Source organism: Cryptomeria japonica, chromosome 7, assembly GCF_030272615.1.
Source record: "Cryptomeria japonica chromosome 7, Sugi_1.0, whole genome shotgun sequence".
In the NCBI taxonomy this organism is placed as follows: domain Eukaryota; kingdom Viridiplantae; phylum Streptophyta; class Pinopsida; order Cupressales; family Cupressaceae; genus Cryptomeria; species Cryptomeria japonica.
The window spans coordinates 742,853,725-742,867,585 of NC_081411.1; positions in this window are offsets into that span (position 1 = coordinate 742,853,725).

Consider the following 13,861-nt stretch of genomic DNA (forward strand, 5'->3'; position numbering starts at 1 on the left):
CAACAACTTTGAGATCATCCAGGTCCTTATTAGGCTTCTTCTCCTTCTTTTTACCTCTAGTTCTTGCTCTAGGTCCTTGAACATCTCCTGTACCTTCAGTGTCAGGGTCAATTTCTAGGATGTCCTTCTCCTCATCCAAATTGTTGATGAGAGTTTTGGTATTACCAGTAGAGACCTTCAGAATGTTTAAACTTTTCTCTGCAATACTTTTGAGACATTCCTCAATTTTACTGACTTTACTGACAGTTCCCAACATAGTTTGATCCATAGCATTAGCATTCGCTTTCCTCTCCAAAAAGTCTTTCTCGATTTGCTCAAATCTGGGGTTGAAGGAGTCTCTTATATTTTCAGCTTTAGCAACTGTATTTGTCAAATCCTCCATATAATCTACCATAGTCTTTCATTCACCAGTGTTGATAGTTTCCAGAATCTAGATTCTATGGCTGAGTTTCTTGTTGTCATCCACAATTTTCTTGTAACTGGTGATTAACCATTCCATGGTGTCCATAAAACCTTTCAAACCCTCAGGAGGAGGGTTTGAAGGGGGATCTATCTTACCAGAGTTGTCCTATTCCTTATTTGGGGTGTCACCAACAATAGCTTTATCTTCAGCCCTATGAACTTCTCCAATGGTCACCTCCTCCAAGTTCTGATCAACATCCAAAATCATTTTTTGTTTATGTTCCTCCAACTCCAGCTCCTTCACATTCTCATCCTTTCTCTTTTGTTTGTTTATGGTTTGAGTATAGGCTTTGGTTTTATTTTTGAGAGAACCCTGGGGTTTCTCCTTCTCTGAATTTTTAGAAACCTCCTCCTCCTCCAAGGAGCTTATCTGGAGAATTTTTCCTTTAGATTTCTTGCCCTTTGAGGAGGAAGGCCTAGTTTTCAAATGTTTCCTCTTCTTGCCTACTTGAACTTCTGAGTCATCCATTCTCTCCTCAGAATTGCTCATTGGATCACTATCAGAACCCTCATCCAAAGAAAAAACAGAGTCTGACCCATCCCCCTTAGACTCAGAAATAAAGGGCTACGGGCGGGCTATTTGGTTAGCCTTGAGGTGGTCATAAATAAGAACCATTAAGCCTTGATGCATGGTAGTGCCACCCATAGGGTTCTCTTTATAGGCCTTAATGGTGGCATTCATAGAACATTACAAAAAATATGGAATGTTAACCTTCTCATCATGCCTAAAATGATTCATCAAAAAAAAATGGTAGCCGTATACTTTAGTGAATCTACCATCCAAAGTAATATAGTGCATAATAACAAAAGGGACCTCCCTCCATGGTTTGACAAAAGCCCTAGGGGGATAGTAAGTTTTACTTAGCTTCACCAGGCATTTTTTCTCCTTTTCAATTTCTAGATATCTTTCAATGGCCTCCTTGCTTGCTTTTCTGTCTCTGTAGTAGTTGCTTCCTTCCCTTCGGAGTCTTGTGGCCTGGGCAATAAGGTCTTCATCTATGACAACAAACTGGTCTCCCATCTTCAAAGTGCCCTTTCTCCAATTTTTACAAAAGAAATTGGTGACTGTGGCATCTCGTTAATGGAGCCTCTCCATAAATTTTGAAAACCCTCCCTTCTGTAGAATGTTCTAGACTGCCTCCTTTTCCTTCCATTCCTTACAGCTGCTAGGTTCATAGCAGCGCCTATTTCTACCCATATTTTCGCTATTTAGAGTTGAATGTCAAAATGTGTAGAGAGCTTTAGATAGAGAGTTTCTCAGAGCTACCAAATTTACCCAGAAAGCGTGGGAAGTGATAGATTGAGTGTTATAATAAATGGTGCTGACAATATTATAATTGCTCGAATTACTCCTTTTAATCCATTTGATTATTGTTTTGTACATTAATGATCTTTAGGGTGCTATTGTATCGGTCCTTAAAAATGATTAATTTGGCATCCTCTAGGAGGCCTTGTTCTCCCTTCCAAGTAATCATTTCATCTTGATTGACCGCCGCATTGGTTGCCTAGTTAGCGGAACCATTCACTTCACAGTAGATATGAGATATGTAACTTTTCTCAAAAGTGTTAATGAGGTCTCTAGCAGCCTTTATAATGTTATTAATAGACCATGAGGGCCTAGAGGTCCCCTTTAGGCATTTGATGATGTTGTTAGAGTTTCCTTCAATCCATATATAGGGGCAATTCCATCTTTTTGCGAGGAGAATACCTTGGAGTGCTGCCATTGCTTCTGCCTTGTGGTTTGTTTGGCTTCCTATTGGAACAACAACCATTTCCTTACATATACCTTTGTTGTCTCTAAGAATAGCTCCACATCCTGCAAGGCCTAGATTACCTTTTGCAGCACCATCAAAATTGACTTTGAACCAACCATGAGGGGGAGTTTGCCATCTTGCTTCTAATCTTTTGTTTTGCTTGGGGTCAGAACTGCCAACATACTTCAAATTCCAGGAACTTAAAATGTGAGATTCCAATGGGTTGGTTGAAAAGCAGGGACCCCCAATGATCCCAATATCCTCCACAATCTCCTATTGTATTTTATGGAACACAATATCCAAAGTAAGATAAGTGTCCCTAAAAATACGACTGTTTCTTTCTTTCCACAATCCCCATAGAATGTGAGGGAGAGATAGCTGCCATAGAGATCTCAAAAAGGAGTTAGACCAGTGGTAATTCTAGGAGTATAACAACTCACTGATAGTATTAGGAAACACCCAATCAATGCAAAAACTCTTAAGAAATCTTTCCCAGATAGAAGCAGAATAAGAATAGTGGATAGCCAGATGGTCGACTAACTCTTCCTCCTTAAGACACAGAGTACATCTATTAGGAAAGGTAAATCCTCTACCCTTGAGGTTATCTAAGGTCAAGATTTTTTTTTGAAGAATATTCTAATAGAAAAAGTTGATTTTGGGGGTCAGACCCTTTAACCAGGCTTTAGACCAGAAAGGATTATCAGAAGGGGTGGGGGAGAGAACACCATACACTGAAGAGACAATGATATTACCTTTGGGTTCATATTTCCAAATGAGGGAGTCTTCCTCTTTATTCAACCAGGCCGAAGACAAATGATTTTTGAGCTTGATAAGGCTTGGGTGAATACTTTCTATGTTTTGCCATTTATTACCAGTCCAATACCCTTCAACTAGAGGACCAAAAGTTCTAATATAGGAGGAGGAATAAGGGGCCATTTCTGGGAAATCAATTGAAGGTTTATCAAAAAGCTAGGGGTCGTCCCAAAAATTAACTTTCCTACCATTGCCTACTTTCCAAGTAACTCCTTTAGCAATGCTATCTCTGCACTTAGAAGCATGATTCTAGATATGGGATCCATTAATGCTGATTTTAGAATTGAAAATAGATGAAAGAGAGGAGGACAGAAGAGAGTACTTACTTTGCCAGATTTTACACCATTCACTCTTTGAGTGGAACATTCTCCAAACCTATTTAGATAGGAGAGCTTCATTTAAGATCCGGATTCTTCTCAGGCCTAGACCACCTTTACTTTTTGGTCTGCATACCTGATCCGAAGCCACAAGAGACATTCTTTTCTTATCCTCAATCCCTGACCATAAAAATTTCTTTGAATTTTCTCAATTGCATCAGCATACTTGACTGGAATTCTGAAAAGGCTTAGGGCATAGATAGGTATTCTTTGAAGAGAAGCTTTAAGAAGTTGAAGCTTTCCAGCCTGACTTAAAAGGGCTCCTTTCCAACCAGCTAGCTTTTTATGAAACTTGTCCACTAGAGAGCTCCAAAAAGAATCAGGAGGTGCAATGCCCAAGGGGAGCCCAATATAAGTGGTAGGAAGATCAGGAACCTGACATTCTAGGATTCTACTGATTCTATGCTGTCTTCTCTCTGGAGTATTGATGAAAAAAACTTCACTTTTGACCCAATTAATGAGCTGACCAGATGCAAAGGCAAACTTACAAAGAGTGTCCTTCAGGGTTCTAGCTTTTGAAATACTTGACTCCCCCATGACAATGGTATCATCCACAAACTATTGGTGAGAATAGAAAAGATCAGCTGAAGAAGGTTGGAGTCCCTTAAATGATCCTCACATAACCATGTTTTCCATAGACCTACCAAAACATTCAGCCATAATAATGAAGAGGATAGGGGAAATGGGATCCCCTTGCCTTAGTCATCTAGATGCTTGGAAAAAGGGGGAAGGGGAACCGTTGACAAGAACATCAAAAGAGGCTGAGGTAATAAGCTAACTAAAGAGGTCAACACATTTGGTGGAAAACCCATAAGCCACAAGAACCTTCACAAGAAAAGACCAATCAACCCGGTCATAGGCCTTAGAGAGATCAAGCTTGAGGATGAGACCCTGTTTCTTTGCCCTAACAAGAGAATGAATACTCTCATGGACAATAATAATCGAGTCAAGAATTTGTCTTCCTGGGACAAAACCATTTTGCTGATGATTAATCAGAGAAGGAAGGATAGTCAGGATTTTGGTGGTAAGAACCTTGGAGATAATCTTATAAAAAGAATTGCATAAGTTGATTGGTCTGAACTTGTCCATGGAGTTAGCACCTTGGGTTTTAGGAATGAGTGCAATGAAAGTGCAATTAATTTCTTTCAAAATTCTTCTAGCCCCAAAAAATAACTTGGCCCCGTTGGAAACATCTTTCCCTACAATGTCCTAGAAATCTTGAAAAAAGAACATTGGGAAGCCATCTGGACCGGGGGATTTGTTACCATCAAAAGAAAAAACAACATTTTTTATTTCCAAGATCGAAGGAATAGAAGAAAGGGAGGCATTCATCTACTCATCAATGAGACAAGAAATATTTTGAAGAAAAGAAGATAGAGCATCAACATCCAACCTGTGATCCCTACTCAGAAGTTCCAAAAAGTACTTTTTAGCCTCATTCCTTATCTCTTCCTCCTTGACCAGTTCCCCACTGTCCACTGCCAATTTTGTAATCCTATTTTCTGCTTTATGTTTGATCATCGACATGTGAAAAAATCTTGTATTCCTATCTCCTTCCTTTAGCCAAATGCATCTTGATCTCTACTTCCAAAAAGTTTCCTCTTTAGTAATGATTTGATGGTATTTTTAAGGGTCTCATTTTCTTCAGCTATATACATAGTACTGAAACCATCCTTCTCAATTTGGTCCTGTATTTTCTTAAGGTCATCCTGGACTTTACCTTTGGCCTCAAAAATGTTCCCAAAGCTGGATTTATTCTAGAGTCTTATATTGTCCTTGACACTTTTAAGTTTCTTTACAACTCTATACATAGAAGTTCCCTCTACTTGGATACTCCACCATTTCTAAATATTATGATTGATGTCAGGGTGATGAGTCCACATTTTTTCAAATTTGAAAGGAAAATGTCTTCTTCTATTAATTGGGTTAGCAATGAAGGTGATGGGAAAATGATCTGACCCAACCTAGATGTGGGTAGACAGCGAGAAGAAGTAATGTATGTACCATTCATTAGAAATAAGAGCCTTGTCAAGGCGAACTTGGATAAGATCATTACCAGTTCTCCTATTAGTCCAAGTGTAATTGCATCCCTGTATCTCCACATCATTGAGAGCCTGAGTATTTATGTAGTCCATAAGGGCCAACCTACTTTCCAACTAAGAGGGGCTTCCACCATATTTTTCCTCCTCTCTCAAAGAAGTATTAAAGTCTCCCATGACCAGCCAACTAAGATTCTTCAAGTTGTCCCTAGTTTCTATAAGTTTTTTCCAGAAGGAGTTTCTAGCTTTCAAGGTGTTGGGTGCATAAATGTTGGTGAGGACCCATGAAGTTCCATCTTTTAAATGCTCAAATCTAATGCAGGAGAAATTATTTTCTTGAATAAGAACATGGCCTTTGACACTCTTAAGATTCCAAATGGTAGCTATACCTCCCGAAGCACCTTCCGAGCTACCACCACTAATACTCCCATTTTTTAAAAACTTCAAAGATTCAACTTTTTCTCTACTCATTTTAGTCTCTTGAATTAGAAAAACATCAGGTTTACTATCCCTTATCATATTCCTAATGATATCATGTTTATGAGGATTATTAAGTCCCCTAATATTCCAAGAGATAATCTTCATAGTTACTTACCGATTCCTAACTCCTTAAGTGTCTTCTAAGTCCCATCTGCAATGTTCTTACTGGCCTCCTTGTCTCTGACTTTAAGACTAGAAGGTCAACCTGGGGAAGAGGAGATATATCCAACATCTACTTGAGCTATTATGCTGGATTTCCTTAGTTGAGAAGCCAAGGGAGTGGATCCTTTCTTGTTCCTATATTTTGGTATTTTCTAGTCAGCTTCTTTCTCGAGAACCGCTTCCGGATTACTTAGAATTTTGGATATTTCATCTTCATTGCCCCAATTAGGGAATCTAGAATCATGTGAAGCACTGTTTACTAGTTTTGAGTTTTGATCTGAGTCCAAAAGGTTCATACCCAGTATTGCACATTTTTGGGCTTCTTCCATTTCATAGCTTATCATTAGCGGGGAAGAGTCAGTCTCTTCTTCTTGGGAGCTAGAGATCTCCCCTTCCTCAAGTTGTTCTCTTTCTTTTGCATTTCCTTATCAGCATAAGTATCAGTGATGACCACTTCAGCTGTGTCTTTTGAAGATTCAATCTATTCTTTCAATTCCTCTATGTGGATATGCTCTGTCACAGGGTTGTTAACTTTGGTTCTCAATACTTCCTGGGTTGGGGGATTGGATATAGAGGTTGAGGATACCACTTCCTTATTTTCCACCAAGGTTTCAAAACAGTTGTTGTCAGTATAGTCAGCTTCCTTATTTTCTAAATTCTTAACTTGCCATACCTTTTTATCTAGTACCTTTTTACTTTCAACCAGGGGTTTAGTCTGCTTGAGCTCTCCTTTAGGCTTGATAGGACAAGATTTTTCCTAGTGACCTACTTTCTTGCAATGGAAGCAGGAAAAAGGGATAGATTCATATTCTATTAGTTGTTTCCATGTCCCCAACTTTGACACTATATCTATCTGTTCTGGCATGTCTACATCATGGGCTATCCCTACACAAAACCTAGCATGAGTGAGTCTCCTTTTTGAAGTTGTGACTGGGTCTATAGAGAGGAGTTCACCAAAGGAGCTTGTTATTCTTGAGAAGATGCTTTCTGCCCAATATTCAAGAGGTAGACTTGATAACTTTACCCAAACTAGAACTTGTGTCAAAAGAGAGTCATTCATGTTCAGATTCAGATGCCATTTTCGAAGAACCAAGGTTGTCTTTCCTACCATCCAGGGACTACCACAAAGTATCCTTAATTTATCTTCTTCACATAAGAAGATAAAAGATAGGAGGCCTTTAGGAAAAGCCGAGATTTCAATGTTACCTTCAGAGCCCATTTTTGTTTGACATAAGACCTTACAACTTCAATGTTTGTATACAAACCCATAAGTTTGTCTACCGGGGAGTTCGACATACTATTTATATTATGATCCAGAACCAGATCAGGGATAGAGATAGCGAAATTTCCACCAGTTGGATCAGAAATATTCTTGATAGGAGGTAAAGAGGATTTACCAGATGGTTTTGTTCCAAAAAGGGATGACCATTTTCTAGATTCTTTTTTGTTCTCCAAGGTCTCTTCACGTGGGCTGGCCCCCCCGCTGGACCCCTCCCCCCAAAACCCATAACCCACTTTCTTCTCTGGCAGAGTACCACTAGTCTGCAGAATGTCAACAACCTTCGAAATGTCTGGAGGCTTGTCCTTCTCTCCCATAGGACCAACTCCTTCATTCTGGCCGCTCCCACCATTGGAACTAGAGTTCCCACCTTTCAGAGAATTTGAATTTTGAATTCTCCCATTTCCGCTTCCTACTCCTTCTAGCTACATGGTTAAAATTCCTTCTATATATAGGGAGATTTGCAAAGTTGGATGTGTTTCACAAAAAAATTTGTACAACAATGTTTGGTTTAATTCTAAGAAAAATTTATGATGTGGTATGCAATCTTGATTGCCAATTATTAACATTAACACATCCTTTACACTGGGAGATACTTTATAGTTAGAGTGCCAAAATTATTGAACTATATCCTTTACGATATCATTTATCTTCTTATCAACATGTAGAAGCCCCCCACAAAAATACCATGTATTATTTTAAAGAGGATCATTGAGTCTTTCTCTTCTTGTAATTTCTCTATCTAACATTCTACGACTTATGTTGAAATCAATACAAGTTTGCTCATAAAACTAGCCTTTATCAAATAATGACTTGCCAACGAGGTTGTGATCACTCTATGAGAAACTCTCTTATCTTTTTCCTTGCTAGCCTTTCCAATAGAATTGAGAGAATTAAAAATAATTTTGACAATAATAGAATTTTTCTTCGTCTTTTTGTTCACATGAATCTTCAATTTGTCTAGCAAAGGTCTCATTTTGTGTATCTTTAGCAATTGAACAAAAAGTTGGAGTTGCTTGTCCAGTGTCTTATTGCTAAAATATTCATTGAAAAGTTTTGTAGCCCATAATGGAACAATTCTCATTGACCTCTTTCCTTCCAATTTTTACATAATGTTCTCATCAACTTCAAGTAGACATTTTGGGGTTCTTGAAGGTCTTGGATTTGGAATTTGTCTCTCTTCAACACAAAGGTCATCATTTCTCATGTAATTTGGGAACACATAACATTAAATTATTTCATAATTTTCAATATCAACATTTACATTTTCAATGTGATTTGCAACGTTTTCATTTTCAATGTCATTTGCAATATTTTCATTTTCAATGTCAACATTTTAATATTCAACTTGATGTTCAACATTTTAAATTCAATTTCATCTTCACTTGAAATGAAATTTATATATGGAGAAGAGGCCTCACCTTGACCAATATTAGACATACCTTTTCTTCTCTGCCTATGACTTTCTCTATCTTTTTCTCTATATTCTTGAATTTTCTCTATTGTGAGTTTTCTCTTGCCTTTTTATTTACGATGACCGTTGTTCCCCATTAGACTTGCAAAAATATGCACAAAAAGTATTAATAAAGTGAAACTTGTGTGAAAGAGTGCATCGAAAGCTAAATTTTATCTGTATCAAACATAAAACTAGTGGTTCTTGATTGCAAAAGGAATGTAGGATTGTTGGAATGTTCAAAACCACCCACTATTATTTTTTATATGAATTAAGAACAAATATCCATTCTTAATAGATATTTGTTACCATTAAAAAAAAAGAGCGCGAAGAGAAATATTTCCTTTGGCCTCCACTTTTTAGGCAACAAACATATAGGGAGCCTGGAGGAGAGAGAGAGAGAGAGAGAGAGAGAGAGAGAGAGAGAGAGAGAGAGAGAGAGAGAGGAGAGAGAGAGAGAGAGAGAGAGAGAGAGAGAGAGAGAGAGAGAGAGAGAGAGAGAGAGAGAGAGAGAGAGAGAGAGAGAGAGAAGTAGTTGAATAGAAGTCTCTAAGATTTATACAATAATTCCAGTGTATTCAAGGGGCTATCTAAGAGTTTTGAATGCAAAATCTATAACATGATAGTGGAATGCACATGGGGTAGCCTTATTTCAATTTATTTAGAGACCATGCATTCCATCTTATATTGAATAGGTCTATCTTATCTCAGTCAATCTCTCTTATTGTTTATCATGAAAGAATAGGGTTATTTTGGATACACCAAGGGTTTCACTTTCTTTGATTCTGAGATAATATCACAGTTTTGAATAAGTGCATAAACATAGGATAATACATATTTTTTACTTAAGTCTGATAGTCAAAAAGATATAATATGAAAAGTAGCATAGAAAGGAGTAGAGTTACAAGCATAGAGACTATAAAAAGTTCAAAGAATGCAGTTTAAAACCTAAGAAGTGTTCAAACCCTAAGAAGATAGAACAACCATGAATCCACTGTAGGCAATGTTAAAAGGATCAACAAACATTTCTATAGCAGATTTCAGAGACAATAGTGATCAGAAGACCAAAGGATGATCAAGAAGGGAAAATAATAAAGAGAGTAGTCTTATTTCAAAAGCTACTACAAGTCTATGAAAAAGTTAGGGTGTGAATTTTATCAACATATGTCCATTTCTATGAAAGAAACAAATTAGTGGTAAAAAATAAAAAATCGAGACTATTCCAGTACAACTTCAAGTAGACAACTTTTTTTTAATAATCATATTTAAACATATAATAGAGTAAGAGAAAACCAAATGGCCTTTAAGACCATCTCAATCAAGGAACATATTGGAAGGACACTATTTTAGGTCAAGTGTATTCAAAGACAAAGGTCAAATGATATTGGAGGGTTGTCCAAGTTGTGAGAGGTAAAAGAAATGATTAAACCCTTAGAGAAGTGAATGATATAGGATACAAAGATGCAGTAATAGGTCTTAAAGTGGGAGAGATTCAACAACACAACATTATGACAACCTTTTTATTCTTGGATGATAATGCCTTTATTAAAAAAATAGAGTGTCAACATAAGGGTCAAAGAAAAGACAAAGCTCATCATGTATGCCATAGTCTTTAGAAATAAGTAATCTTTACAAAAGATAGTTATTTCAAGGCTTTGCCATAAAATATAGATATAAAACACAATGGTGAGAAACCTTGGCATTTTGTGACAGTCCTAGACCTAGAAAGAGACAATAGCAACAAGAGTGCTATTTTAAGGGCAATGACATGATAACATAGAATGAAGCATGTAAAGATAACCATGGAAGCATGTCATCTCTACAATCATCTCAGTGGTTTATAAGGTAATAAGAGATGCAAGAGGAAAATAGATAAGTGTTAAGAATAGTGAATAGACAACACTTCTATCTGTATGCGGGAAAAGCGGTTCAATGAAACTTAAATTGTGAAAATATTCAAAGACTTTCCCACACACCAATGGGACCCTTGGTGAAAGTTATGGAGCCATGAGAAATAGCTCAACTTCCCAAAGAGTGTTCCATGGTTCTCTATCAAATAAGGTCCCTCAAGCCAATGCCTTTTCTCTCAGATCACTGAGAAAAGTGACTTAGGGATGACAAATGCAAGTATGAGGGATGCTTTAGATCAAATTTAGTATGAATGAATCCTATTTATGCATGATTATAACAAATGAAATAAACTAGATATAAGATGACAAGGTTAGTAAAAAATACTATCCTAACATGATATACTATTTATATGATTTAATCTAAGATGATAGAAATACTCTAAAATGATTATTAGATTTATTTCTATTACAAAGAGAGGCTAAATGCTTGCTAAAATTAAGTATAAGTATGATGCTAAAGACTTGGATGATAAAATGGAGGGATGAGAGCTCTATTTATACAAGAAACAGGGCAATGGATGGTTAGGATTGAATGACCTAATCAATGGTCAGGATTGAAAGTTATCAATCCATGTTTGCAATTCTCACCAATGAAATGGTGACAATTGCCAACATAAGACTGCTTGAGAGGAGAAGTAAGAAGCATTAAATTCTTGAGAAGACCTCATGGTTACCTTAGGAGGTAAAGGTTAAGGTTAGGTTAGAGCTATCCAATGATTAAAGGCTTTACCCAAAGGATAAACTCTTGTGCAAGGGTTAAAGGGATAACCATGGTCAAAGCAATGAATGCTTGATGAGACCCCTGGGTTAGATGAGGGTTGAGTTAGGCAAAAAGTCTCTAACCATGCCACAAAGGGTTAGTTAACCATTAATGGTTTGAAAGACTTTGGGGACAAATTTGTAAGAGTCCTTCCAAATTTGGGGGTATTCAACAAGTTAGCTTGTTGAAGGCATAAAGGCTTTAATACCTTTGGAAGACTTTACTCCAAATTTGAGAAGTGACCTCCTAAAATTTAGGGAAAGGGGATAATTGTAGAGTTTATGTTAATTGATTAGGATTAGGAGGATTCTAGAAGAATTTAGGAAGAGGGTTAGGAGGCAAGTGGGAGATGTAGGAAAATGCAAGTGGGTGAGGGATAATAGGATTTAATTAAAATAAATTGCTTTATTTTAATTTGGTTGCAAGTGGGGAATTTAAATAAATTAGATTTATTTATTTGGGGTGAACTATTTAATTAAATGTAAATTTAATTAAAAGTAGAGAGAAGAGACTTAATTAAATAAAATGATTTATTTAATTAAATGATATAAAAGGCTTAAGTGAATTTAAATAAATAAATTGAATAATTTATTTAATTAAATAGAGGAATGTGGATGCTTTAACTAAATAGAGGAATGAGAATAAAATGAACATTAAATATTTATTTAGGAATATGGTCATTTTTATATGTCTATATTTTGCCCCTCTTTGAATTGACGTGTGTGCACATGTTGATTCAAAGAAAATTGTTGTGTCGTCAAAATTTGATCAGTGATAAGTGTGATGTCGTGTATAAAGATGTTCATGTTGTGCCCCAGATTTGATAAATGATATTCCAAATTTGATAAATGATGTTGATAATGCCCCCTCGGGAGATGAATCAAAAATTTTGAAAATTTGATTTGATTTTGATAAATTTTATTGCATTTTAAAATTTTGTATATGTTGAATGCGTTAATTTGATTCATCTCCTGATAATGATTTTTTTTAGGGTTATAAGTGAGACCACGAGCAATTTACGTGTTCCACCATGTAACCCTAATTTCCGTTGACCCTATAAAAAGGTAAAAAGTGGTTTTATTTGTATCATTTGTGCTTGTTGACTTTGGAGAAAGTGACTTTTGGAGAGAAAGACAAAATGCTGGTTCCCCATGCTTCTCATCGATTCGAGCGCATTTAGAGGTATTGAAGGCCCACCATGTATGGACCACCAGTAAGTCATCAAATTTTTGCTCCTTTTTGCTTTTCATTTTGTCATTTTTAGTCATATTTTCCAATTTTTCACATGGTTTTTAATGGTTTAGCACGTAGGGTCTGTACCCTAGCACATATGATAAAAGGGGTAGTGCGTAGAGTTTTCAAAAATTAGGGTAGCGTTAGGGTTGGGTTGGGTAGCGCATCAAGGTTATTTAGCTCAGCGGGTTAACAGGCTAGCGCGTAGTGGGTATAGGGTAGCACATAGGTAAGACCTAGCACATAGGGTCGACAGGGGTTCAAATGGGTGGATTAGGTTAGCTCGTAGGTGTAACCTAGCATGTAGGGTAAAGTCGGTAGTGTAGGGGTGGATTAGGATAGAACATAGATAAAGTTAGTGCATAGGGTGTTCTAGGTGGAGCAAAGCTAGATCAGGGTAGTGCATAGGTGCATTTTAGCGCTTAGGGTGCATTTGGTAGCACATGGCAAGCAGCGTAGCACATGGAAAAAAGTTTTTAGCGCGTAGGAAAAAAATGTTGGAGAAAATAGGATTTTGGGAGGGATGATAAGATGAATGAAGATAGGTAGGTGTTTGCCAATTTTTTCAGGATGGGTGCGATAGTCAGTCTGCATGCCTGCTGTGTGTTCTTTGATAAATTGTCCGATATGAGTTCCGATATGGTACTTTGATTCAAATTTTTGATAGATAACTTGATTTGATTTTCAATGTTTCAAGTTAATGTTTATTTGATGTTGATATGGATTTGATATGGATTTTGATATGGATTTGATTTGATATGAACTTGATTTGATATGCATTGTTTCAAGTTGATATGAATGGGAAACTTGAGTTGTTTTTCAAGTTGATATGGTTGTGAAACTTGAGTTGTTTTTCAAGCTAATATGGATGTGAAACTTGAGTTGTTTTTCAAGCTGATATGGATTTGAAACTTGAGTTGCTTTTCAAGCTGATATGGATTTGAAACTTGAGTTGTTTTTCAAGCTGATATGGATTTGATAGATAACTTGATTTGATTTGCGATGTTTCAAGTTGAAATGATCTGATATTGATATGGATTGATATGATGTGGAACTTGATTAGATTTCAATGTTTCAAGTTGATATGAATTTGATTTTGATATGAATTTTGATTTGATGAGGAAACTGATATTGGACAT